At 57.3% G+C, this 9,804-nt stretch overlaps 1 pseudogene; it reads left to right on the top strand.

Annotated features, from left to right (window-relative positions):
• Window positions 1-1,278: 1,278 nt before the first annotated feature.
• LOC103264932 lies at window positions 1,279-9,566 on the top strand (annotated as a pseudogene).
• The last annotated feature ends 238 nt before the right edge of the window (window positions 9,567-9,804 follow it).

Genomic DNA, 9,804 nt, shown 5'->3' with positions numbered 1-9,804 from the left:
GCAGGAAGTATCAGACTTCCAGATTTCAAACTTTACTTTTTGATTACTGTTAAGGCTATAGTAATCAAAACAGCCTGGTATTGGTACACGAACAGGCATATAGACCAATGGAACAAGACAGAGATTCCGGAAGCAAAGTCTCAATTTCTCAACCAACTCATCTTTGACAAAGCCTCCAACAACAACCACTAGGGAAAGAAGAACCTCTTCGGTAAATGGTGCTGAGAAAACTGGCTGACCACATGCAGAAGATTGAAACAGGATCCCTACTATCATCATACACTGAAATTAACACTAAATGGATCAAAGACCTAAATGTAAAACCTCAAACTATAAGAATCTTAGCAAACGCAGGAGATACCCTTATGGGAATTGGAACTGGCAACCATTTCCTGATCAGATCCCTAAGTGCCCATACCATAAGAAATAAGATAGACAAGTGGGACCTCATCAAACTGACGAGCTTCTGCAAAGCAAAAGAAACCATCAAGAAAGCAGGGAGACAGCGCACAGAATGGGAAATAATATTTGCCAACAGTATATCTGACAACAAGGATCTAGGATCTACAAGGAACTCAAATGTGCCAAAAGGAAAAACACAAATAGTCCCATTAAAAAGTGGGCAAAACACATGAATAGACACTTCTCATAAGAAGATATATGGGCAACCAACAGACACATGAAAAAGTGCTCAGCCTCACTTATCATCAGAGAAATGCAAATCAAAACCTCAATGAGATACCACCTAAACCCAGTAAGAATGGCCATCATTAATAAAACAAACAACAACAGTGGGAGTTGGTATCTGGAATATTCTAGGAAGCTCCGTCGCCCAGAGACCAGGAGCAGCCATGTGCATTTTGGGGGCTCCTGGGCTGCCTTTAACCTGAGCTGTGCCCAATATGAGGCATGGGGAAAGTGCAGGTTGGGGTGCTGGGAGGGCGCGGTTCCCCATCCTCTGCCCAGCCTGTGCATCCTGGACAATGCAGATGAGGGCTGTGTGCATGCAATCCGCATAGCTGGGCTCTCTGGTGGGAGCGTGTGTGGCCCTGGCCTGTCCTCGCCCTGCTGGTGGGGGGTGCAGGGCACTGCAAGGTGGCTTCAGGCCAGTGTCCCTTCCGTGAGCCCATGGGAGCCCCCCAAGTTCCCAGCGCAGGACAGAGTCCAACACACAGCTGTGCCTCCTCCAGGCACTCACCAGGATCCTGACCCCGAGGTGGTTTGGCCTGGGGCTGGGCCAGTCCTGTGGGGCCACCGCGTGGAGGCCTCAGCGAGGGAATGGCCCAGAAGACGACCCTGGGAGCCCAGCACCTTCCGAGCTTAGCTGCCCACCCAATGGGGACAATCACCTCCGAGCTGCAGGGCCTCACACCTCATCCAGATGAGCGCATAGTCACGGACCCTGGCACCTATTCCCTGTCCAGTCACCCATGCCCTGGCAGTTCCATGTCTCCATGTGGGTTTCAGACTCAACACAGTCCTCGTCACCTGAAACACTGTCAGGTCAAGGCCATGTCCCAGAGAAACTGACTCTCGGAGGGCTGTACTCAGAGTTTCATCCGGAGTGCCAAACTGTGACTGTGTGGCAATCTTGGCCCATGGTCAGTCTATGACTGGCGCTGCTGTGGCCCCAGGCATGACCCTCATGGCCCCTTCCTGGTCACTCTGTGTGGCAGCAAGTGCAACAGTTCGGGGACAGGCCGGGTGCGTCCCCTCTCACCCCTCACATGCAGCGTCCTGATGATGGGTCCTCAAGGTCCTTCCTGCAGACTCAAAAGTAAGACATCAAGACACATTTTGCTGGGAACCAGGGCCTCACCTCCTGGCACTTCTTTTGGGCAGAACAGGCACTGACTCTCGAAATCAAAGCTGCGTGGGTAAGCGAGATCTAGAAGGTGCTGACTGGGTAGCTGCAGGCTTGCAGAGGTGAGGATTCCGCACAGCTGCATTCTCCTAGCTTGTGCCTGGGTGTGTCTTCACCTGTGTTCAGAGCCACCACCAGATCCTTAAGTACTCAGGGTGCCTAGCACTTTCGAGACGCTCGATGCCTGTGCTAACCCACACCCAGTGGTGTATCTGCTCCCTTCTGTAGAAGCCAGTCAGCACCATGCCCTGGAGCAGTCCCAGAGCCTGCCCCTGCCCACCTCGTCCAGCACCAGGTGAGGTCAGACACGCCCTCTATGTATCCAAGTTTTGGGAGCTTTAAAAAGTAGGAGCCAGGCACACTGGCTCACACCTGTGATTTCAGCACTTTGGGAGGCTGAGGTGGGAGGTTTACTTGAGCTCAGGAGTTTGAGACCAACATAGCAAGACCTTGTCTCTACAAAAAAATTCGCTGGGCATGATGTCACACACCTGTAGTCCCAGCTACTTTGAGACTGAGGCCAAAGTGTTGCCTGAGCCCAGGAGGTAGAGGCTATGGTGGCCATAATTGTCCCACTGCACTCCAACATGAGGAACAGAGGGAGACCCTGACTCAAAAGGAAAAAGGGGGGGGATTGCACATGGCCCCGAGGTTCCCTGGCCTGTCACTAGAATCTCCTGGCTATGAAGGTTGCATTTGCTCCAAGGCCCGCAGCATCACAGCCTCTCAGTTCTTAAACCCAGAAAAGCCTGTGCCCCAAGATAGCTGTAGAGAAAGTATTTAATAATGGCAGGGTGGCAGAGTGGGAGGACTGAGACCTCTCGTATCAGCCTCCCCAAGAACTCGGAGTCTAGGCCTCTTAAGGGTAGCTTGGTGGATAGAGGCTGAAGTCACAGAGGCATCAGGTTGTCTTCCTGAGCTCAGTCACTTCCTGGGTGGGGTCCCAGGTCACCGATCCGCCAGAACACAGCCTGATACACACCTCCCACACCCGTCTTGGGCTTGTATCATCTGTGACTCCGAGGAAGTCCCTGGGGAACAGTGGCTGGTCCTACCCATTGGAGCCTGTGCCAGGCAGGGTCGCCATCGAGGAGGTCAGCTTGACCTGAAGGGCCCAGAAGGCCCAGGAGACACAAGTTTACCAATCCTGCAGGCACTCCCCAGGGTCAGGACATGCCTGGTGGGAGGAAAGGTCACAAGCAAAGAAAATAAGAGTGATGAGCACCCTGGGGTCCAGCCATGCTTGTGTCTCCCCGACACCCGGGCCCCATTGCAGTTCTGACCCTGTGGCCTTTCATTAGTCTTGCGGAGGTGGTTTTGTGAGAGGGCTTATTGTCCAGCGTGGGGGAGGGTCAGTCTCAGGGGGCCAGCTTCGAGGACATCATAGAAGTTAAAAAACAAAAGAAGGACAAAGACATGGGCTCCCAGCCCATCCAGGCAGAGCACAGATCCCCCTTCGTGGCCCCGTCAGGGACTCATGCCACAGGCTCTTCCAATTGACGACCTGCCCCAGTGTTTCAGAGGTGGTTGGCACCTCCCTCGCTCAGGTACTCTGGGGCTGCAACCCCACACACGTGCCGCACATGTCTGATATGTGGCATCACTGCAACTTTCCTGCCCTTATTTTTCCTTTGCTTTTTGTTCATCTGCTGATTTTTTTCACTTCATTTTTCCTGTTTCTCATATAAACCACCTTTACTCATTTGGGGAACAGGAGGTGGCCAGATAAACGATCCCTTGGACAGTAGTCTAAAAGAGAAAGCTCCATCCTTCCCCGAAAAACAAACCTTGTACTGACTGACCAGTAGGCGGTTCCCTTGGGCTGAACTAGAAGCACAGCACCCTGGCATGGCAGGGAACACCAGGGTAAGGACAGGCCGAGCAACTCAGACCCCCAGAAGTATGAAAGCACTGATTGGGCCACATATGATTTCTCTTCTGATGGATCCAATGTCCTCAGCCCCTCCAAAGGAAACTCAAGAAATGCCAAAAAGCTGGAAGAAAGGAAAACCGACCTTCTAATCCTGGAAGGATACATCACCTCAACGCCACTGCCAAAGCTCCCTGAGAAGGGCAAAGGTGGGTATCTGCGGTGACGGCCTCAGGCCAGGAGTTAGACCTGACGCAACAAACAACTTCTCCCAGCATGAGGAAGTCTTGCATTGTTCAGGGCGCCATATCCTTGCCACACCCCAGAGCTTGGCGGGGAGCCCCTCATCCATTGCCAGGTGCCACCATTTGGCAAACCCAGCCCCAGGAAGAACCTACCGGGTCCCAGCGTGTGACCTGGAGACACATCATGTCTCTCTCTTCCTCTAGTAGTCTACCTCAGGAGGCTCCGCGCTTTCCAGAAAGTGCTTTACCCTTCAGGGCTTTGCTAACCTCAAGGATCAGAAAGGTAAAGAAACTGCTGCCTGATCCCACTGCCTCATCGCCATAGTGATCATGTGGCAGCCACCGTGGTGCCATCTGTCCTCACCGTGTGGTGGCTACTGTGGTGGCATCTGTCCTCACTGTGTGGTGGCCAGCGTGGTGGCATCTGTCCTCACTGTGCTCACTGGTGGCTACTATGGTGGCATCTGTCCTTATTGCTCGGTGTCCACTGTGGTGGCATCCGTCCTCATCAGGTGGTAGCCACTGTAATGGCATCTGTCCTCATTAGTTGGTGGCCACTGTGGTGGCATCTATCCTCAGTGTGAAGCAGCCACCATGGTGGCATCTGTCCCCACTGAGTGGCAGCCATTATGGTGACATCTGTCCTCATTGTGTGGCGGCCACTATAGTGACATCTGTCCTCATGTGTTGGCCACCATGCTGGTGTCTGTCCTCACTGGTGGGTACTGTGGTGACATCTGCCCTCACTGGTAGCCACCATGTGGCATCTGTCCTCAGTGGTGGCTACCATGGTGACATTTGTCCTCATCACGTAGTGGCCACTATGGTGGCATCTGTCCTCATCATATGGTGGCCATGGGTGGTGGCCTCTGTCCTCACTGTGTGGCAGTCTCCATGGTAGTATCTGTCCTCATTGTGTGGTGGCCACCATGATAGCATCTGTCCTCACTGATGGGTACCGTAGTGGCATCTGTCCTCATCACTTGGTGGCCGTTATGGTAGCATCTGTCCTCACTCATTCACCCCATCACCCCATTCACTGGCCCCACAGCCCAAGCCTCTGCAGCACTCTGGGTGTTACTGGCAGCTGGCAGGATCTTGCACACATCCTTTGCTGGGGAGATGCCGATTGTGTAGTTGGGGTTGGGCTCCATACTGGATCTCAGGCCTTCTCACCTCCTGCCTCCTCATTCTCTGGGGTAAAAGCTGCCCAGGAAGCCCAAAGGCCTGGTTAAAGGCCTGGTTGAGGATCTCGGGTGCAGGGAGAGGATTCTGTGGTCTGAGGGTTGTTTGCTTGTTTGAGACAGGTCTGGGTATAGGCTTGTTTGAGAACTCCTGGGCATAGGCGATCCTCCTGCCTCAACCTCTCTAGTAGCCAGGACTACAGGCACTGCCACGACACCCCACTGTTTTCTGGTTGCTGGTTTTTATATTTGTAGAGAAGGGCTCTCACCATGTTGCCCAGATCGACTTCCTGTTTTGCGTCTTCCTGCAGTTCCCAAAAGTTGGCACAGGTCCCCAAGAACTTAAGCAGGACCAACCTCCCCATCCCACCCCACTCCAAGATGATATTCTGAGCCTGGGGCCCAGCCCTGCCACCGATGCTGGCTTGAATCAGAGGTTTGTTCTCACGTAGCTCCCAAGGGTGTCCAGCTCACTGCTGGAGACCAGGGGAACCAGGGTGGCTGGGGGAGCCCACATGGGTGGCCGCTGTCCTCTGGTGCATGGCACTCTGCCTGTGATGGGTGCGGGCTCAGCTCCCTGTCACTTTCCGGGACCGCCTCCTGGGAGGGTCTTCTTTGTCCCCGACACCCTTCTCCTGTGGCCTACAGCCCGCAGAGCCATTCCCCACCGTCCTCCGAGTGACTCCATGTGGGTGGGATGTGAAGGTGGCTGGGGCCGGCCAGTCAATGCAGCTTCACCGGCTTGATCACGCTTGGCCTCTGCACACGGCCATTTCCTCCTCGGAGAGGGGACTGTGAGCCCCAGCAGGGCCTGGAGGAGGACGACAGGAGGTGTGTGGGGGCCATCCTTCTCCCTCATAGATGAGGGTGGGCCAGGCCCACCCCTCCCCCTTCACATGAGCCGGGTCGCTGTCAGCAGTGGTTTAGGGCAGAACTGAGGACCCAGAATGGACGGCCTGCAGCTTAGCACCCCTTCTCTGCTCTGACTGTGCTGGGGCAGGGCTGCCAGGTCCCCTTGCCGCACCCCTGGGGCTCTTAAGGCTGAGACCCTGGACTAGGCCGTGGCCAGGTCTGCCTCCTCTACCCACAACATCCTCAGGGCCTGCTCTCCCTGTCCTCAGACTTTGGTTCTTTGGGGTGGAGGCCGGACCTCCAGGGCCTGTGAAGGATGGGCTTGGGGGGGTGGGGGAAGACGCCAGCAGCCGCCTCAGTGCCAGGCCTGCTGCCTTGGGGGGACACCGGGCCCCAGGCCTCACCCCCTATCCTCCCCACCCCACCCTGCCCCAGTCTGTGTCTTGGCCCCACTCATCTCCTGTCCAGCTGCAGGCCTGTGCAACGCCCGCCAGGGCCAGGGCTCAGCTGTCCCCACCTGTAGTAGCCTGGCCCCAGGAGGTGCAGCTCCCAACCTTGGCCTGGGATGGGGCCACCTGCACAGGCTGCTGTCATCGGCTGGTTGTTGGGAATGCAGGGGCCCTGCCCCCTCCTCCATGTGGACAGCAGAGGCCTCCCCAGCGTGAGCCTGTCACAGCCTGCTTGGGCACCGGCCTGCCTGACGCCTCCCCTTGGCAGCCTGCTCCAGGCAGGCTCTTTATGCACGGGTGACTCCACCCCCTGCACGCCAGCCTCCCCTCACAAACCCACCTCCACTGCGCCAAGCAGTGCCGTGTCCATGAGCATCTGGCTGGCCCCCTGACACTGGCTGTCACGGAACGCCGTTTCATACCAGGCAGCGGCTGAGACTCAGTGGTGCAGGAGTGCGTGGGCAGCTGGCTTTTGGTGTTTTCTGGGCATCGTGACCAGCCCTCCCCACTCCACAGCACAGGGAGTTCTGCGGCAGCCCCTGGTCTCCCTGCAGGAGATGCACTCCCCAGTGACATATGTGGTCTCGGGTCCGAAAGGGCATCCGGCTGGGGGAGCCTGCACGGCCTTGGATGCAACCTGGTGTCCCTGCCTGGTTCGCTCCCTGCCCAGGGAGGACTTTGCCCACTTCCCCCCAAAGCCAAGGGCTCTGGCCTCCTGTGACCTTGGCCATCCTTAGAAGCAGTTTCCGGGAGGGTCTGATGGGTGGGGACGGTCTCGGCGTCACAAAGATCCCTCGTGGAAGGCCGTTTGCTGTGAGCTGAAATGCACACGGGGGCCGAGACATGCGCAGTGAGGACTCCCTCCTGGCCAAGGACAGCAGATGAGGGCAGCTCCCAGGGAGGGCCAGGGATGAACTCCTTCCCCTGGGCTGGCCCTGCATAGGGAGGCAGATGCCCCTACATCCCTCCTGTCCACACGGAAGCAGAGGTCATGTCTTGGAGGCCTGTAGTGGCATCTGCCAAGCTCTCTCGAGCCTGGGGAGACAGCGACTCTGCCCAGGGCCCTTGCTGCGTGTCTCAGGGTTTGTGGGGCTCGTGTGGACCTCACTTGGGCCAGCCATAGAGAGAGCAGCCTATGAGGGGGCCTCAAGGATCCCATTCCTCTTTCAGGTTGAAGCAAAGCATCCCACTCGTTGGAGGCCCCTAAGGACATTGGAGGCTGGTCGAGCGCTGAGGAGCCTGTCAACTTGTCTGACGTGGAGGAGGATGGTGGCCTGGGCCCCATTATGCTGCTGAGCCGGGCTCCTGCAGCAGCTCAGGGTAGAGGGACTGCTATGGGGGGTGGGTCTAGGAGATCCCCTGGGCCTGGTCTTAGGTGCAGCCACCATGCCCCCCACTCTGCTTCAAGAGTCCTTGTGTTCACAGGGTTGATTTCTGGGTGCCAGGGCCCCCCATGGGCCCACTCAGTCTCCCGTGGGTCTGTCCAGCCTCCCCTGGATCCCAACCATGCAGGTGCCCTTGCCAGAGGAGACAGTCCACACCCCTCACCCCTCACATCAGGGGGACGTTCTGGAGCAGCCCCCCACCCCAGTCCCGTTTCCTAAGAGAGTTGGCTTGTCTCGAGCATGGAGTTGGGTTCTAGAAGGTCCTGTTTTGACACTGGAAGCCAGGAAGCTACTTGCAGGTGGATGCGAGGGCCAGGGCCACACCACTGATGCTTGTGGCAGGCTCTGCTGGGCCTGGCCCGAGCTCCAGGACTGCAGCAGGAGCAGAGGCATTCAGAGGTTCTGAAAAGCTGGGAAGCCAGACGTGGAAGGACAGGGAGGTTCCCGAGCCCATGGCCTGTCCTGAGGAAGCAGCCCTCATATAAGCCGTCGATGTGGGAGATGCGGAGCCAGGGGCCATCCAATGCAAGAGGGGGAAACAAGCTGGCGGGCAGGGGGAGCACAGGGCTATCGAGGGGTTTAGGTCTTGTCCTCAGTATGGGTGTGATCCTGGCCACTCAAGGAGCCCATGCGGGTCATCCACCATGAGGGCAGGTGCCCCCACCTCTTGTCCAGGTCCCACCTCAGACAGCCACACCCCAGCTTCCTTCACACACCTAGGGAGACTGTGGGCTCCCATACTCCATGAGCAACTCCCTCTTTCTTATCAGAACTCGTTCTACATGGACCTGCACAGCCACACATGCCAGGAAGAAGGTAGGAACAGTATAGATGAGCAGCCCCACTCACAGGAGGACACAGAGGAGCCAGGACCGTGGCAAGTTGGGTAGGACAGCTGCAGGAAGAAAGGAAGACAGTGGAGAGGGGTGATAGGTAGGCTGTCACAGGGGAAATGTGGCGTAGAAGACCTGGAGGGCATCCAAAAAGAGGGAACAACAGGCAAAGGCCCTGGGGTTGGAGCCTAGCAAAGAGCTGGGTGACCAGGCTCATTTGATTTTGGTCCCAGTCTAGGGTGTGGCCTCCCTCAAAGCTGGGGGCCTTTCCATTGTAGACAGATCATCTCCAGGAAACTGAAGAGTGAGCCTTCCTCTCACAGCATGAAGGCTGCTGCAGGGACACCTGCCTGTGTGTGTGGCAGGGACAGGCAGACTCTGCTGGCCTTTGGGAGTTGTGAGGTGGTGGATGTGACCCTTGCCATATCCCCGCCAGGCTCCAGGTAAATGCACAGTTGTGGCGGACCACGAGAAAGGCTGCCTGGGCTAGCCGTGAGGGGCAGGGATGAGCTGGACTGCTGCAGGAGGGCCGAGAGGGCCTCTGGTAAGATGCAGTGCCCACCTCCCACCCATGCACTTGACCACCGCCAACCCCCACACCTTGCAGGCACGCCAAGGACCCGGTCAGTGGCAGGGAGGGCTGGGCGCCCGCCAGCAGCCTGTGCGCACTTCCGGGCAAGTCCAGCATGGTCCAGTGCCTGAACAGCTCAGGTAAGGCCCACGTCTCCCCCACGACAGGGGGAAAGGACTCCTGGGGCCCAGGGGACCACCAAGCCACCCCATCCCCTCTCCCTGCAGATTCCAATCCCAGGTTGACCATGCTGAGTAACTTGTCCAACTGCAGTGATAGTGACCATGTCCCCTTCTCTGACCTGTGGGGCTAGCAGCCAGGCCTGGCCCATGTGAGAGGCCACAGAGCCATGTGCAAGTCCCCACAGTCTCCCTGCTTGGGCTCACATGCCTGGGGAGGGGACGGTGCTCTGAGGCATCCTGGCAGAGGAGGACCCTGACGACCCTCTCCAGGGCCAAGCTGGTTCCCCAGGAAAACCCAGCCCCTGAAGCTTCCTCAGGACGTCTGAAGCCAACAGAGCAGGCGTTGTGGAGGACAAGCTCCATGCGGGG

Source organism: Carlito syrichta, unplaced genomic scaffold (genome assembly GCF_000164805.1).
Source record: "Carlito syrichta isolate Samal-C Ts95f unplaced genomic scaffold, Tarsius_syrichta-2.0.1 Scaffold305772, whole genome shotgun sequence".
NCBI lineage: Eukaryota > Metazoa > Chordata > Mammalia > Primates > Tarsiidae > Carlito > Carlito syrichta.
The sequence above is the reverse complement of the archived record's forward strand: the minus strand, read 5'-3'. Positions and strand labels throughout refer to the sequence as shown.